This window comes from Lathamus discolor, chromosome 3 (assembly GCF_037157495.1).
Source record: "Lathamus discolor isolate bLatDis1 chromosome 3, bLatDis1.hap1, whole genome shotgun sequence".
NCBI lineage: Eukaryota > Metazoa > Chordata > Aves > Psittaciformes > Psittacidae > Lathamus > Lathamus discolor.
In genome coordinates, this window is record NC_088886.1 from 78861292 (window position 1) to 78880162 (window position 18871).

At 41.0% G+C, this 18871-nt stretch overlaps 1 long non-coding RNA gene across 1 annotated transcript; it reads left to right on the top strand.

Moving 5' to 3' along the window:
- Positions 1–13617: 13617 nt before the first annotated feature.
- LOC136011069 (uncharacterized) lies at positions 13618–18667 on the top strand. The gene is made up of 2 exons (XR_010611180.1): positions 13618–13671; positions 18056–18667. It is a non-coding gene; the product is annotated as an uncharacterized LOC136011069 (long non-coding RNA).
- The last annotated feature ends 204 nt before the right edge of the window (positions 18668–18871 follow it).

An 18871-nucleotide genomic window follows, 5' to 3' on the forward strand; every position in this document is an offset into this window, starting at 1 on the left:
GGACTGAAATCTCCCTGCTTTCACCTCCCTGTCTTTGATATCGAAGCTGTGACTTTAATACCTGCACTAATCTCAAATGCAGCATGAACTGAACCCTGATCACTCAAGCAGGCCTCAAGCCACCTGTAGGTCTGCATTAACACTGGTGCCTCACATTCAAGCTCAAACTGCTTCTTAACCCTTTTGTCCCTGCTGTTAGAAGTTTTTTATATACTTGCTTTTATACTGATGTCCCTTATGCAAAGAGGTCAAGGAAAATCCGAACTATTAAACTGATTGCACTAAGAATGATAGAACTAAGTGGCACCTCATCAACATCTTGCAGGAAGAATACATTTTCAAGTATTCTCTGATACATTAAAAAAGTAATTTTCTATTATTTATTAAATAACTACTGGCTATTTTTTCACCATCTCCTCTTGGCTTAAAGATGCAGCTGTGAAACCCGGAGATAGTTTTGCTTGTACACCTGCACAGGGAGGATTAATTTTGCAAATGGGTGATGATGCACAGCTCCACTTTGTCTTCTGGTTGGATGGATGAGCTCTGAAGGAGGGGGGAAAAGGGGACAAAATCAACAAAGAAACCAAACACACAAAACCCGAGCAAACAAAAAAACAATCAGGAGTCAGCTTCATTTCTCTTCCAACTAAATAAGCCTAAAACACACATAGATTTCCTCACAGGGAAAGCTCCTGACTGATATGTTGAGTCAAGACAGCATCAACCCTTCCAGCTGTCACAGCATTGCAAAAATACAGGTTCATCTGCCAAAAGCCAGGAGGTTATTCTGTGGTTGCTTCCAAATAAGCGTGCCGTGAATGGTTTGCTGATTACTTCAATCCAGGGCCTTTCAAGATGATTTCACTGAAAATGACTGATTTGTGCACTGACCCTCTGCTTCCATGGTCTAGAGACAAAGATTTCAGAAACACCTCAGAGCTGCCTCTCTGGCAGGGGCACATAGACGTCAGTGAGACTGGTTGGTCCATCTCCCCTGCAGGCAGAAGTCCGGGGCTTGTGGCCAGAGTGCATGGATGAATCTCATCCATGAAGGGGGAAAAGCACACGCAGCAGGAGGCACTGCAGGTATTGGCACAGGCAGAGCCATGCATGCTTGTCTTTCAGGATGGCGTTAACATAGTCATCTGCTTAAAAAGAGACAAGAGCCATGTCTTTACACCACGGGCTTGATCAAAAGTGTACTGAAGTGGAAGAAGGGCTCCTGACTCAACTTCTAAGCTGATCAAAAGTTGCCAGTCCTGCGGGATTTTCCTGGAAAGTTAACATTTTACTTAAACAGAAAAAGGTATGGAAGATCTATTTTCTTCCAGAAAGTAAAAAAAAAAAAAACAAAAAACTTTTAATCAAAAAAGCTAAAACAGAGTTTGAGTGACTGTAAGAATAATAATTTGGCGAAAGAAAAAAAGAATCAAAACGAATTTCCTCGAGGAAAATATCTCTTTCATAAGGATTTATAAGTTCAAAATGACGTTCAAACAGCATGCAGTATCTACCTAATTGTGGTGATCTGTCAATAAGAAACAAATAATAAATGTCTGTATTTTCTTATATAAAACATCTCTCTCACCATTTTACAGGGCAATTTCTCAATTGCAACTGAAATCTAAAATTATCAGTTTTGATCAATGGTCTAGGTAGATGAAAAATCTGGCCGACCCATTAAATAAGAAAGTTAATAAGAATAGAGAAACGTCTCACAGTTCATGAAATAGTACAGCAAAGTATAATTTTTCAAGTCCTAGTAATTATGTTGGCTATCACACCATTACTGATATAATGGGAAGCTAATAAGCCAAGTAATTAGAATGCACTAGGTCAGAGTTTTCACCTTAATATCTGAGGGGTAAATGAGAATGAGGCATTATAATATTTAGCATATGGCTAAAACAGTACAAAAGCAATAGAAACAAAAGGTTACTTTTTAGAGGGAAAAGCGTTCATCGAGTTGAAAATTGTTTGTATTGACTTACATGCTGGGCCTAATGAAGGTCATTATGGGGATTTAATTGTGTTACAGATGCACCAGAGAGGTCTGACTAGCTGAGTTTCTCCTCCCTGCATCTTGCTGCATTCTGCTGCTGTCGCCCAAGTTCTCACAGGCTGAATTGCCTTTCTCACTTACAAGCCACTTACAAATCGAACGCAGCACTACAAAAGATTGTCTAACACAAAAGACCCAAATTAGTCCATACCTCAGAAAAAGAAGTGTGATATTCCTGAAACACAGGGGTGGAAATACTTTCTTTCATGATGTTTCAGTTCATAACATTGCCAGACCTAATTCTGTTGGTTTATGTTCACACTGTCAGACTGTTCAGTTATTTTTGAAAGAAAGCTGAGTACAGACCTCTGAGTCCATAAGTTTATTGGAAAATAGTTAGATGCAATCCTCAACACCAAGGTTAACCACTCACAGCCCTTTACAGGCCCAAACTATCAGATTACTTCTCTCCTCAGCCACAAATATAGCAAAGAGTGGATATATAGTTTTAAAAAATGCTTCACTTTCAGTCCTTGAGGAGACAGAAAATTCCAACAGAATATGCAAAATGCAGAGATTAAAAATAATATATAAAAAAAGATATTTAAAAAATTAAAAGATATTTAAAAATAAGCTGGGAAAGAGTCTCAATTTTGCTGTGATAAGTCATTCAAGATAACGTATCCTACACCACCACATTTACAATGAGGGGTCATAAAGAGAAATTTAAGCCATTTACTGCATTTGTTATGGGGCACGATGTTGCCTCAAGTTTGACTGTAATGCCTTGGGCTGCCAAGTTTGATAAAATAGAGTGTGCCATGTGAAAGAGAGTTGAAACAGTCGTTTGCTTGACTCTGCTTTCCAGTGAAGCCTCTCTTTTTGATCCCCATTTGTCAGTATCAAAGAAAAACAGAGATCATGAAATAGGTCTGCAGCAAATGTGCAGAGAAATGCACAGAGTGAATGAAAGAAGTCAATGGGAGAAGTCATTTGAATGCTTCTGGCAAAGCTGCAGGAAAAAAAGACTGCCTCCCAGAAGGTTTTGAATTGAAAAGGTGCCTTTGAGGTTTCGGGCTCTCTTCAGCCTGCATGTTGGGAGTGATGCAAAACGTTAAGATGAAAACATTAAGAGCTCCGATGAATGTACATTCTTACACCTCACTGTGCAGCCTGGCTTTGAAGGGTGGGTACGTAAAGTCCTGAAAATTCACTTCAGAAACTGAAAAGGAAGACCACTCTGATGGAACATAGCTTACAGCACACTTAATCAGCACTGAAAACGAAAGCACTGTCACATGTGCCAAGTAAGGGTCTCTATCTGAGGACCTGATCTGGCTGGCAAGTCTGCCTTTTATCTCATATACTTGTTATAGAGGACAGTGCATGTAAGGTCCATGTAGCAAATGCGCTTATCCTTTGCAAGGAAATAATTTTAACAGATGTCGTTCAAGTCCAGTCATAAAAGAAATAACATTGAGATGGAAATTGGAACATGCCCAGGAAAAAAATAATAATAAAATAGTTAAATTAACCACTCCAACTTCTCTAAGGAACGGATACAAAATATAACTGGAAGGTAGATGTTAGTATTGTGTATGAAATGTAATGTAAATATGAACTATTCTAACCTTTACAAGCTTCATAGACTGAAATTCTCTTGTTCACATTCTAGCTAAATCAGGCATCTTTGGTAGAAAATCATGAATGGAAATTGAAACTAGGTCCCTGACATCAACCTTATTCATACTGCTTTTGCATAGATGATCTTAAGGTCCTTTCCAGCCCTAACTGGAAGGTCCTAACAGCCCTAACCTATAATTCTATGTAGAGAGCATTTGAGGAATAGAGCCTGACCTGACTTCCATATGGAATTTCTGGAAGCAGAAGTGGGTGCTAGAGGATGTGAGAACTCAGTTTTCCAAACCTCAAAGTAAGAAATGTTAAGGAAAAGGAACAGTCTTCTTGTAGCAGCAGAGCTAGCATCATCAACACCTTTTTTGATCAGTCTGACTGAGGGAAGAGGTTTGCTAAGAAGCACAAGCAACAGCCAAGAAATGAGAACAGCAAAGGGTAGCCCCCACCCAGAGACCTGGAAGCTGGGCCAACAGTAGTGGAGCAGCAGGTCTTATAGGCAATGTCTATGCATCACCAGTCCTCTGCAAGGGGAGTGTGCCATGATCCCAAACAAACTCCTTAGTGATCTGTTTCAGGAGCTACTCACCAGAACAGGTCTTCTTGGCATCAGCAGCTTCTACTTGTTTAGATCCTGCTAAATGAAAATGTCAATGAAGTGAATATAAATGAGTGTAAGAGTAACTTATCATTGCCAGACTATACTCTCAAATTATACTTCCTCAGTAATTGCTTGACTGATGCATCTAAGCATATATCTTTCATATCCACGCTAATTAATGAGTTGGCACCCCAAGAGATTCAAAAATGTGCTTTTTCCTTCCCTGGAAATAATGTATAAGTCTCCAGAGTATTTCCGTGTAAAGTTCCATCTAATATTTATATTTCATTAAAATATACTTTTTTACTTTGGTAACTATCCTTTAACTAACTCCCACAGGTCTTAACTAAGCTCATAAAAGGCCATGAATAATTCATTACATCATTTATGCAGTTAATGTCACTATTGTTTTTTCTGTTGCATGCACTATCCATGAATTTGGACCTCTCAGGTACACCTCTTCCCAAGTAAAAGCTTTTCATCTCTTCAAGGAGCAGTGCTCAGCCTGCAAGAAAGACTAAAGGAGATTCATTGAGGAGCTGCACTATTTTTGCTAATGGTTTCATGAGATAACAGAAACACTTGGGCTTCTGAATGATGCGGATCAATGAGCTTCTGTCTTCCTGTTGCCTCTCTAACTTCGTGATAAGATGCTCAGACATCCCTTTTCTTTTTTTTTTATTTTATTTTTTTACTTAGTAAGATGCTTCAAGCTGATAAAGGACTTGAAAGCACTCAGAATCTATTAATCTACTCGTTCTCCCCACTGCCTGCTATCCCATGCCCCATGTATATCAGATGGAAGAAAAGTGACACAAAATATGATACTGAAGCTGCTTTAATCCTTGCCCTTCTAGTCCAGAGTGAAGTTAATTTTCATTAAATTACAAGTCTCTGTCACAGATGCAGGTGTGAATGTCACCAGAAGACATGCATTGTCAGTTTTTATTTCATCATGCACTGAAATCAGGAGGCAATTATTCATGTTTAATATGTGAACTTTAAATAGCTTTAAAGATGTTGAAGTAGGTGTCCACTTAAATAAAAAAGTGGAAGTTTAAAATTCCTGTAGGTTTCAGAGGATGAGATGAGGGGAAATACCATTTTAATAAAGGCCTGCCATAAAATGGAAAAGTAATTTTTTTGTTTTAAATCTCTCCAGGTTTTCAGCAGAGCTCACCTTTGCTAGGCTCTTTCATAGAATTATGACCAGTGCCTAAACCAAAAAGAAGATGGCTAAGTCATAGATGTATATGTTGTCTTAAAACAATAAATGATCATCAGTACCCAGTTTTATCTTAGTTTTCAAGAAGGGGATGAGCAATAGATGACCATGAAAAGCAAAAGGAACAGATCTCCTTTTTTCACAGTGCACAAAGAAACATAGAAATAGTTTTAAAAAATCTGAATATTACAAGTCTCCAATGGAAAAAAAAAGTCCAATATTGCTTTGGGTTTGGTTTGGTTTGGTTTGGGGGGGAAGGGGGGTGGTTTGGGGGGTTTTTTTGTTGGTTTGCTGTTTTGGGTTTTTTTCTTTTAACTGAATCTAACAGGTTTCTTTTCTGATTGAAAGTAGCAGGGCTAGAGCTCGAGAGGAGCAGGAGCTCACTGCCCTGCAGCTGAAGGCACACTTCACTGATGCTTCCCTGAAGCCCTCGACACTGCCAAAGCAGAGCAGGAAACTCCTAGGACAAGACTTCCTGCAGGCATTTAAAAGTTTCTTTTCCAAGTCCTAAAAAGCCCCAAGAAGAACAGAAGATACAGCAAACTGAAGAGCTGTCTAAAGCATTACCAATACTGTTTCTGTGATGTTGTGGTTCCAATCAGTGTGCATTTGTTGTCAGGAGCAGGGACTCTGCTACCCCTTATGGTGCTGCCACTTTTGCTCCGGCATCTGGATCAACGGTGAAGTTACAAAAGAGGTTCCTTCCCTCATCTGGAAATCACTGAAGTGAATGTTCCTGCACTAAGAAAAAAGTGTCAAAAGCTTCCGGAGTCAATGGAGAAAAGTCTTGCTGCTGACACCAACATTTAGTTTATTACCGCAGCTCTGATGAAAGCTAGAAGCTTTCAGGCTGTAAACCCCTGACAGCTGATCATCAGCCAAGCCTAATACATGACTTTCAAAATGACAGGTGGGAGAGGCTTACAAAACTTGACCCATCTTAAGCACATCAGCATGTGACACCAGATCCAGATTAATAAATACTCTTTACTGCAAACACATGCTAAGGGGCTGTTCAAGTATAAGGAGTTGCCATATGGTGTAGCCAGTACACCTGCGGTGTTGCAAGGAATGATGGATCGTGTGCTCTAGCAGTTAAATGGTGTCATCTGTTATTTGGATGAGAGTGGGAGAGACCAATGTATAAGCTAGGTAACATATCTCCTGAGAAGGTTATAAATAATACACCAAGATTTGGAAAAGCCAGCTGACGAGGTCATCCCTCTCTGTGATGCTGCATTGCTGTGAGGTCTGTTCAGGGCACAGAGTGGTACCGAGTGGCAGCCTTCAAAACTGAGCAGGATAAATGCTGCACAGTGTGGGGTAGGCCCCTTCATGGGAGCTGCAGCCATATCCCTCCCAGGACATGGGCAGGCTGGCGGGAATATATGTATGCTATCAATGTGTATGGTGTGCATGAAAGAGCACCCACTTACATCCTAGAGAAATGATATTTGGAGATAGCTTGGAATATTTGAGGGCTGAGGTCAGTTTTGGCAATGCCTTATTACCATAGGGGATTCCAAATTCATCATCTAGGAGAGTTGAAGGACAGAGAGCACTCTGACATTGGTTTAGGTTGACAAAGGAAATAGGTCATCAAATGGCAATGGTTCTTTACAGACAGCTCTTACAAAGCTCTTTACAGACAGACCTCAGTAATTGGTGACAAGCACCCTTTCAGCAGGAGATGGGGGACCCGTCACTCTGCAGGTATGCAGGTGGGAGGATTTATTTCTGCCTCATTTTCAAAGCAGTTGAGAAATGAGACCTCAAAGAACAGATGCAGCATTAGTCATTCAGCATGGGATAGGAGACGTATAAGGATGGTTTACTGGCCATGGTCACAAGCTGCCTGCTGATCACAAGCCAGTGAATAAACAGCTTAGAGAGTGGGCAAGAGGCAGCTTTATTGTTGTCTCTTGTCTTAGCAGTCTAGCATTTGTGCACATGACAGGTAAAGGCAAAGAGGGAGTATGATGAGCCATGTCATGCCCCTTCCTGCAGATGTGGCTTTCACCATCTTGGCAATCTGCACTGGACTGATCTTCAGCCCCAAGTGTTGGGCTAGCATCTCTGCTGGAAGACACATCTTGCAGTGAGCATGCCAAATAATCATAGAAGTACAGAATCAACTAGGTTGGAAAAGACCTTTGAGATCATAGAATCATAGAATAGTTAGGGTTGGAAAGGACCTTAAGACCATCTAGTTCCAGCCCCCCTGCCATGGGAAGGGACACCTCCCACTAAACCATGCCACCCAAGGCTCTGTCCAACCTGGCCAAGATCATCAAGTCCAGCTGTTCCCCCAGGACTGCCAAGGCCACCATTGCACCATGTCACTAAGGGCCTCGTCTGCACGGTTTTTGAACACTTCCAGTGATAGTGATTCCACCACTTCCCTTATGCTGAGATTACGGAGGCACTATGAGCTGTTCCTGCTGGAGAGCAGTTCTTTGGTGGAGGAGTTCCTGGGAGCAGTCTTCACTCTGCCTGCCTGGGAAACTGCTCTCCAGAACAAAATTGCTATGTTTAGCTGTGAGATGTCAGAATGAGTTAGTCAAATGCTGTGCATCAACAAATGAACAGACATTAAAGAAGAAAAAAGGAGGAACCTGCACTATCGATTGTATTTTAATAGTTCACTACTGTCTTTTTGGTTTAGAGCACAGAAGCAATGTGAAATGCCCCAGTACCATGTGTTCAAATGTTGTTTCCCGATCAAGGTACATATTTTTTGGCATTTTTATCCTTGCAGAATTCTTTCCCCTGAATAAGCTGTTTTGCAGCATAAGTAAGAACGAGTAGCAGAATCTGTCTGTCCTTGATTTCCCTTGACCAGAATACACAAGAGAAACAAATGGAAAACAACAGAGCAAAAGGCCTGTAAAAATAGATCCTACTTAGTATGGGGAACATTCACACGAAATTACAGAGAGGGAGAAACAGAACTCGCAGCATTGTCAGGTAGAATAGTTCCATAATTGAATTAAAATGTGAGTGAAATAAGTGCAAAATAAAGGTTCAGCAAATAGGAAAAACGGGCAACAATGTCATATGTGGCTGACACCAAGCTGAGCCTCACCACTTGAGGTAATCTGAAAAGAAGAGAGGGTGTTTCCTGCCTGTCAGGAGATAGTTCCTGCTGCAGGATCTTTTAGGCTGAGGATATTTATCAATAGCTGCCAACATACAGGACAAAATAAACTGGTTTGAGGAAAGGGTTTCCAGGTGGCATTCTATCTCTGCAAGCATTAGGTGAGGTAGGTGAGGTCCTAATAAATCAAACACAGCCATATTCAGGCAGGGCAGCAGGCATAGGTTTCTGGGGCAGCAAGGCTCTCCCGACACAGAAGTGATCTATCTGAGCAGCAGCAGCAAACCTTTGTGAATCAGAAAAATGGTAGAGCAGACCCACTTACTGGAAGCAGCAGTTTCTTTGGAAACGGCTATGGATATGCAAACAAAACCCTTAGAGACATGGTTGAACTCATGGGGATCCATTAATCAATGGCGTCGGAAGCTGGGAAGGCTTTGATGGGGGAACTGGATTTCCCAGCTCCTGCTTCTTATATTGCCAGAGGAGTAAGTCAAACTAGATGGTTCTTTTTGACAGGTTATCTCCATCACCTGTGCACTACTGCCTGACCTCTGCCCCTGCACAGACACACCACAGGGCAGAGAATGGACAGCTAGGAGGATTGTAGAGTTACATGCAATGGCATCTAATTGTAGCAGTGGCAGAGGCAATACAGATGTGCACAGCTTGTTTACATGTGTAATCACATTAGCATTCCCAGGGATCAGAGCTACCTCTAGAGATTATGCCTTTAGCAGGAATAAATGGGTTCTAACTAAAACATGAGCAGTTAAAGAACCGCATTCTCTGGCTTCACAGCTCTAGCTCACATTTTCTCCTTTTGACATGTTCTGAAAGCTCCTGCTCTGTGGAGATTGCAGACTTTGGGCTATTAATCACAGCCATTAGTGGTTAGATTTGTCCTCCAGTCATTAATAAGAGCAAACATCTCCTTTTAGTTGAAAAAGACACTGTCAACTGATCAGTTTGCAGGCAAGCAGTGAGGAAAGAGCTAGCACAAGTCAGTCTGAAGGCTGTAATTGCCTGAAATGTTTTGTTTGTGTTCCACCTCCTTTTCCCAGATTTTCTTCTTTCTTTTTGTGTCATGGAGGGCCTGAAAACATAGCAGGGAAACTGAGCAACCGCTAGTTTTCATGGCAAAGCTGCTCAACATAAGTGCTGACAAATCACAAAGGGAAAAGTAGGGCATATTCCCCTTCAACTTTTATAGTTATAAGCTGAATTATGAATAAGAATGATGAGTAAAACAACTGTGATTCTAAATCAATCCTAACAGTAATACGATTTATTTTCCTCCTTTCACATGGATGAATTTTTATTCTGATAACATGATAAACATGAGGCTATAGGCTTGCTCCTGCTTCTTGCTTGCTTTGCAGAGGAAAGAGGGGTAAAGAGAAGAGTGGGCTGGAGCAGGGGCCCATGTCCCAGCAGCTATTTCAGGCATTGAAAAGATGTCCTGCACAAAGTCAGCATGCAATTAAAATCCTGTGAAGCTCTTTTGTGAAATCTCACCCATCTCAGATTAGACAATAGCTAAAACGTTCACCTGGGAGATTCGCATTTAGGTTTCCTTTTAGAAACAAAATGGTGACTTAAATAGAGTGGGGAGGATTCCCACGTGCTTTGCAAACATCTGAGCCACCAATTATCCTCTCTTTTTTTCTGATCAGAAATTTTGTCTCGGATCCAAGAAAAACCATCCTTCAAAATTGATGTGTGTGTTCCCACAAGGATTTCTGGTGGTGATGAATTAACATTTTCTGAAAACACGCAGACACTTCTGCATATTTTGAATTACGTGGTTGTTTTCTGATCAGGACAAGCATTTTCCAGTGTTTGTGGTGTACAGATCAACGTTTTCTTCCTCTTATCCATTTTCTGACTGTTTTCACCCATTCATTTCATATTTTGTTTCAGAAGGAAAAAAAAAAAAGTAAGTGGAGATGTGTTAAATTTCTGCATTTTCAGACTGTTCCTAGTAATGCCTGATCTAAGCAGCACTGCTGTGGTGGGGGCGAGGTTGAGACCACTACAGTGGGTACATTTGGGCAGGCTGTGGGTCCAGCCCATAGTTGGAGTTTGCGGCTTCCTTCATGCAGGGATCAGGGGGCAGAGTGAGCACCTAGGCTCATTTAAGTTGTCCCCTGTGGGGTTTCAACCAAGCAATGATGGTGAAAAAGATGTGGTAAGAGTCATTTCTAAATAACAGTGTCATGATAAAAAGGTGGCATAATGACAGAATTCAGTTATATTTTTAAATCCTCTCAGTGACCATCAAAGTGGCTAAATAAAAATAGCTTATTATGGTCTAAGCTTGTTTCTGGACAAAATTTTATAATGTCCATCATAAATATAATTCATAAAATTTATTTCTCTTGTTGGTTAACAGGGACATACTTAGATTCGTGGTGCATTTTATAAGGAGAAGATTAGAATAGCTGTGAACAACTGCTGATGTTGACTACATTGGTTTTTGCCAAATCTTCTATCAGCTAGTGGAAGATAGTGGGACAAATAAATCATTCTTTACTACTGAAGATCTCAAAATATTTGTATCTTTATTAAGATAAGAACCTGGTCTCTATAATACTCCCTTTATAAGCACAAGTATAAATATACTGTATTTTTGAATACTAATTTTGTTCCTGTAGCACTCAGGTCTATCCCTCCACCAAAGAACTTACATCTTCAGAACATGGTTATGAGGCACTAAAATAGATTGCCCAGAGAAGCTGCGGTTGCCCCGTCCATGGAAGTGTTCAAGGCCAGGTTGGATGGTGCTTGGAGCAACCTGGTCTAGTGGAAGGTGTCCCTGTCCATGGCAGGGGTTTGGAACTGGATGGGCTTTCAGGTCTCTTCCAACCCAAACCATTCCATGATTCTGTGATAAGATGAACAACAGCTGAAAGATAAGGAAGACTCGATATTAGTATTATTTTGAGCAGTTAATATGCATGCCAGGAAAAGCTGCAACATTTCCAGATTTTTTTTAAGTGCAAGGAGATTTTTTTTTTATTGGAATATTCCGTTCAGCTTTCAGAAAAATTGAGATGCCCTGAATAGTTATTTGTTTAGCAAATATTAGTTATTTTCTTCAGTAAAGAGATTTAGCCAATATCCAGGCAGATCATTCTTATCCCTGTGAACAAGAAACTCATTATTTTCTTGGTGCATAAAATGCACTGCTATCTGCATTCATGAATTAAATACAAATTACTTATTGTTAAATAATAGAAGATATAGGTTATATTTTAAATGGAGCTTTAGAGATGCATGCCAAATGTCAACGACTTATCTAAATAATAGAAAATATGCAAGTTAAAATTGTTGGCTTTCTAACAAAAGAAGGCTTTACCTACAGGAATTGTAATTGCCTAATACTGACAACTTTGAAATACAGTAACTCGATGTGGAAAGCTTATAGGGCAATTCTAACAGTTCTAACAGTTCCTTCTCTGTTTCCAGAGAGACCATACCTCGCTAGTATTTCCTTTTATTTTCTCCTAAATGTCCCAAAATTTACATTAGCAGCCTCTAAAAACTAGTGAGAAACCAAAACTTTTTAAAGTTGTAATTCACAAATCTGCAGTGAGCTGCTGCAGCTCCAAAGCCATCATGAACAGGTTAATGTCTTTACTAGTGGCACCAGGGCTTTGCAATCCAAAGGATGAGCAGATGCAGCCCACAGAGGGAATTGTTTCTAATGGGCAATGCAGAAAAGGTGTGGAAAACTTGGGTTTGGGACAAAATGAGCCAAGCATCACATGGCACCAGGTTGATGGCCCATCACCTCCCTTAGTCCCCTTTCATTCTGAGTTGTCCAAGTGTGGGATAATGCAGATGCTTGTGCATTTTTGCCTAGAGTAACCAAATGGAATATTTTCTCTATAAACACTTCAGAAAGTAACCTGCCTTTCAGAGTGCAAGGCTTTAAACTTTCAGATACTTGCTTGCTGTAGGTGCTAAAACAAAGGGCTAGAAATAACACCAGGACCTTAGTAAGTAGAAGTCCAACAGCTTTGGGCAGACTCTGTTGACAAATCTCTGGCAGGTTTTACACCTAAGAACTGCCATTCCCAACATCTAAGACTGTCAAACTCAAGCTACTCAGGCTAGTGGCAGCCATGTCTATCAAATGTCCTCACAGTCCTACATTTGACAGAGGTAAGTCCTGTAATCCTGCCCTTGATAAGTCTAGTTGTGGATCAGGTTTAATTTATGAGGAATTACAGTAATCAAGTATATAAAATAAGAGTTATTGAATGATGAATGGGGAGAAATGTGCACACAAATGGACATACTCAGAAAGCAGAGGTTTTCCAGTGTGACTCAGAATAGGCTGTCACTGGGGTCAAGAAATGAATGGGAAAAGAGAAAAACATATGCCATGTAATAGCTTCAGCATTCAAGGTTGGGTTTTTCAAGTCACTATTCGCAGGATCATTAAAGATCAGAAGTAAATTTATTCATGTCTTTCTATCTTGTAGAGTCTATCACTTTCATATTTAAACAGTGACTCTCATATATGTGTTTGTGTTTACTAGAAATGGAGGTGACTATCAGAAATCTGAAAGTCTTCTTATTATTAGGGCTTCTTGAAGTTTAAACTTCTAAATCATATGCAAAAATATTAAAATAATACTATCAAAGGCTCTGTCTTTCGGAGATTCAGTTCATAAATATGCACTTTGATGGAGGAAATGCAGACCCTTTTATGCAGTATGAATGTCATCAAGGAGATATTCTCATGCTAATTATTACAGACAATTCATGGCTGAACAGCGCTCAGATAATGTAAGAAATGGCGGGGGCTTATTTCCACATTCTTCTATTCTTCTGCTAAAGCTCCTGTTAACCACTTTCTCGCTAGCTCTGCTACTTCATTTGCAACTTGCCATCTCCAGGGAGAGGGAGTTTGTCATTTGGAAACAGTTGATGCAAAGCCCTGATGGCCCTGAGCAGCCCCAGCTGGGACATTCAGGGACACAACCCTGCGATAGGAGCCCCTTTTAAGCCCAGCCCAGGGCATCCATCCCTTCCCCAGTTGCCCGGAGGGTGCAGTGCTTCCTGCAGCACTCACATGTGCTGCTCCTTTGCAAGTGGTAGGTGTACTTCTTACATTTGCCTTTGTACTTAGACCAGGTAATGATGTCATAGGAGTAGTCTATTTCAGCCTGTGGTGATATCCGCCATAGGTAACAGCTTCTGTTGGTAAGAACATGAAATATCAGGTTCTGGCATGAGATGAACACAGTGAATGCATATGCATGATGAAACTGGAAGATTAGATCCTGAATATCCAACTTATTTCATGACATTTCCTACTGGCATCTCTACACCATTAATGAGATAAAATCCCAGCTGTCTGTAAAGAAACAGAGAAAACCTTGCTGCCCTCTCTGAGCTCTGAATTTTATGCTTTTTGCAGTAGTTGTGAGCATCTCAAGCTGGAAGAGATGTAGAAAATAAACAAGTGAGGAAAAACAGCTTAAGGCAGAGCAAGTTTAATATGTTTTTTTCCTTTTACATTAGGGCAGGGGGGAGAAGTGGGTGCTAAATTTAAAGTTGACTGCCAATGGCCATTACTTATGTAAGTAAGTTTGGCTTGCCAGCCCAGTGCACAAGGCTGACTGACCTTAGTAGCCGTATGTCGGTATTATTTTCCCACAAATCCAGTATTCTTTGGCAGTTTCTGCAGTGCTCTAAGCAGACGCAGGCTTGTCAGTTTGTCGAGTATGTTCTTCCTATATTTTGCCCTTTTCTTTCAAGAAGCAAGGGAAAACTAGTGCTGGATTCTGTCTGTTTTAAGGGATGTTAAAGTATATGTGTGTGTGTATCTTTCAGTTTGCTGTACTGAGAGAGCAGTTGTGGAGCTGGGTAGCATATAGAAAATGTTGTAGAAAAGCAAGCTTTTGAATGTGTGCTGGAATAGATGAATGCAGGTAGTAAAGGAAGAATAACTGAGGCTGAGCATCCTGACAAGGTTGTGCTGTTTGCATTTCCTCTGGGTAGGTGCAGACCCTACTGTGTGTCATTTTGCTGTCAGTTAGAGATCCTAAACAGGACTCAAGGAGGGGAGCTGAGATGTGCGTAAGTGTGAACCAGAAATGTCAGGTTTCCAGGTCAGGAAACTAGCACAAAAATAAATTGTGTTGGGGGTGGGGGGAGAGAGAAGGGCATCTGCAATGATAACTAGGGATTAATTATAGCAGCATAACACTGAGTGATGGTGAGATCTGTCAGATTTTACCACCCTGGGTAAAATCTGCTACAAAGCTGGTAGAATCCCTGGTCTTATACCAGCTCACAGTTGGGTTTCAGGTCATGTCCAGCTGGGAAATCAACACCCCACGACATGGGTGATCCCCTGTAGCTCTTACAGCGGACCTTACAAAGGACAGTCTGAAACTGTCCAGACTCAAGTCACCCAGCTGTGGCCCAAATTTGTTTTTCGTTTGGGTGAATCCCAAATCAGAATAAAAGTAGGATAACCTGAAAAGCTCAGGTGAAGGTTTGCCAGATTGATTTCATGAGCTCCTTACAAGCCATCCTGGAAAATACAGGAGACAGCATGGGGGTGTTTCAGTCCCAGCACGGTGGCATCACATTACAGTGATTTTCTTGCTGACACTCGGGGGCAGCTGGCTGCTGTCTCCTCACTCTATGCCAGCAGGCTCATCAGGAAGGGATTTCAGCCATTGCTACAAAAAGACATTTACCCACTTGTTCCCTTTAGCCTGAATACAAATCACTTTCAGCTAAACCAGTAGTTAAGTCTGAGTCTAAGCCACTAATACTGAGTATTACTTCACTGCTCTTTGTGTCTAGTTCATGCTTTATACATCAAAATGGAAAATGAAATGCGAGTTTGTTCACTCTTGCTCCTTCCATCTGCTGCCAGGGTCGTTGAGCATGGCACATGCTCACATAAAGTCACATAAAAGGCATAGAGGATAAAAGGGAAGTGGGGGGAGAATGTCTATATGTGTGTGTATATATATATATATAAAGAAATAACAGCCTTCCTGGATAAGGGTGGAAGGCTACTTCATGTCTTGATGTTCTAATGTACGTAACTGCAGGTATACTTCAGCCATTAACAAGATTTTGTTTTTTTTAAACAGGTCAATTTCATTTAAATGTTGGTAAAACCTCACTATTTTCATAAAGTGAAAATATTTCATACAGTTCATATATTTCATATAGTCCATATATTTTCAGAACCTTTCATCTTTTTTCAAAAAATAGGTATTTTTAACTACCCCTCTTTCTATGTCCAACCGTGGCTCAAGTGTCTAATTCTGTATGGATGAATTTTTAATCTGTAGTGTGATCCTGCTATTGTTGCAGGTTCATCCATCCCTTAGGCATCTTGGATGTACCCATGCGAATGATCAGACCTTCCATTTGTAAGCTAATCTTACAAGCTGTTAGTGTGTCATACTATAATAGAGAGTATAGCTAGGACTTTCCAATTACAAATGCTCTATAACCAAGCTGGTTGCCTCAGTTTTCTCATCAATTTTGAACCTTTCAGATGTCAGGCCTTCTTTGTCATAAGAAAACCTTTAATACAGACCACTTCTGATACAAGAATCAGGCTTATCTGGTTTTGCTACTTATAGGGATACTCAGGTTCTTGCTGCTTTTCTGCTTGTGGGAGTGGTTCCAATTCACAGACTCATACAATGGATTCATAGAATGGGTTGGATTGGAAGGGAACTTAAAGATCATTTGGTTCCAACCCCACATCCATGGGCAGGGACACCTTCCACTAAACCGGGTTGATCCAACCCCCAGATTGGTCAAGCCTGGCCTTGAACACTGCTGGGAATGGGACAGTCACAGCTTCTCTTGGCAATCTATTCCAATGCCTCACCACTATGGACTGCTATGACTTCTCAAATATAATTTTACTTTTTCACACAGCTATAGTGTAAGTGCAAAAGAAGAAAGCGACATGGAAGAGTAAAAGAGAATTTTATGTCCACATCCTTCCACACTCTGAACCTGCCAGCAGGTCTCCAGGGAGAGATGTTCCAGCAGTAGTCTCTAAAGCAAGTTTTCTGAGACCCACCAGCAGAACTAGGGCTGCAGGGCTTGACCTCACTGTCTAATGATGGTGGCTAAGGGAGGACACACAAATGTACTTGCTCAAAATTAGAAGTAGTTCTCTTCTTGTACAACAATATTCTTTCATTTTACTAAAACTTCTTAATTTTACTTTTTAAGAATTATATATTGTGCTCTTCTTTCAACACTCTATAAGCTCCTACTTCTTTTGTATCTTAATAAGGAAGCAAAGCTGAACTGAAGTTTTTAATATATTGAATCAGAAACCTAGACTGGAATGAAAGATAAGAATCCAGTAACACCAAAAAAGAAACATAGAATAGAATCGGTTATAAATGATTTATGCACCAGGATTAGGAGGTTAAAAAGGCAAAAAACTTCAATGTTCTCTCATGCAAGAATGTCAGATCACTGGCCTAAATATGGAATTTAACAGTAATAAGATTTTAAGAGTGGACATTTTCAGGAAGAGCTATCTGCCGTAATAAACACAGGTCATAAAACTTTGATCTAAGTGTGTTCCTGGGATGTTAATGGGTAAGGTGGTCACTCAGGTGAACTTTGAAAGTATATTTTATAATCTGTTTTAATAAATAGCTATTAATACAAGGCATATTTATATGCCTCAATAAGACAGCTTCCTAGACTCTAATCTCTTATCTGTATCTCTGCAATCCTTGCATAATAGCAGACAGTGCCAGCCTTCTGAAGGATTTGCTGCAGTGATAAACCTCATTTAGTTTCCCTCTTGTCTAGGGTGAAAAGTATGCAATTGTCTTGAAAGTCTGATGAGAGAGGAATTTCTACATGCTAGTGTAGGACATCTGCCCCAGAGTTACTTAGGATGGAACTTTTCATCCAGAGCAGCACATGAGATATGGCAGGAAAGCAGAGCTACTTAACTCACCAGAAAATTCAGTATTCTTCCTCCTAGCATGTGTTTACATTTATTTTGAACACTGAAGAGCTGTAAAACATCTCTTCACAGACCAAAAGGCATCACTTTGCCCGTGGTGCCCGTTGCTGCACAGACCTGCACCGCAGGACTCGAGGTGTTGACAAGGGCGATACCTCCGGACTCGAGCAGCGGTGACATTGCTGGTGCTGAATGGGAGGGACGGGGAAGGTGCCGGAGCTAAAGCAAGACAGTTTTGGGGGTAAAAAGCGCGGCACAAAGTGGCCACAGCTCAGTCTTTCTGGTCTGTCTGACAAATTAGCTCGAACCTGCTTCTGCGTGCTGCAGTAGTGACATCTCATGGCTATCAGCCAGCACTGCAGCGGGGACCTGGCCGGTGCCACCCCTGGGCTCTCTCTTGCCGCTCCCCGTCCCCGCAACTCTTTATTTCTAGCAGTTGCACACATTACGGTATTTTGGGGGAAGTGCTTCCCGCAATGCCAAGAGCTCATCCGCAGGAGTGACACGGTTCCTGGCCCCCTGGGAGCACTGCGCAGCATCTCTCCTGCATCCCATCCACAGCATCCACGCCACCCGAGTACCACGCATGACCCAGCAGCCATGTCTTCGAAATTCCTCCTCTGTTACAAGCTGCCTGCTGCTTTAGCTGCATTTGACCAGCCACTGCAGCAGTTTTCTCCACTACTAGCACAAAAGGGATGGGTGGGCTGTGGTGTCGTGCAGACAGTGCTCTAACTAAAATGCTTCTCAGTGGCATGCACAGAAAGTTAAGGAGAAAAAAAGCATTGATTTCTTTTTGAAAAATGTTCAAAGCTCAACGTTGGTACAAAAGCTCAGGAAACTCTTCAGAGAGCACAAGCTAGTTAGTCATTAAATTGGTAGTTTATTTATTTTCCGAGAAAGAGGAGGAAGGGGGGAGCGCGTGAGGGACATGTAGGAGTTGAAAGAGCACTCGTGTTATTCACCATGCAGCCAGGAGCAGAAAATAAAGAGGCAATTAGAAGGTCAGAGCCAATAATAATACAGTGGCAACCCACACAAGCTATAGAGCAGGTGTTTGTTCTCTTGGTATTTTTACTGCAAACCATCATTAAAGCTGTGTGACACCACCAGTTCTCATGCCACAATTATTTGCATGCAGATTTGACATCTTCAATGTGAAGACAGATTATATCTTCACTAATTTCATCCAAGGCAAATTGTCACTATTTCCTTAAAAAAACACTGCTTTTCATGAGGAAATTACTGAGTGCCAACTGAGGGTTTTTTTTTCACGAATTTAGCCCAGGCAACCAGACAGAATCATGCTTTTA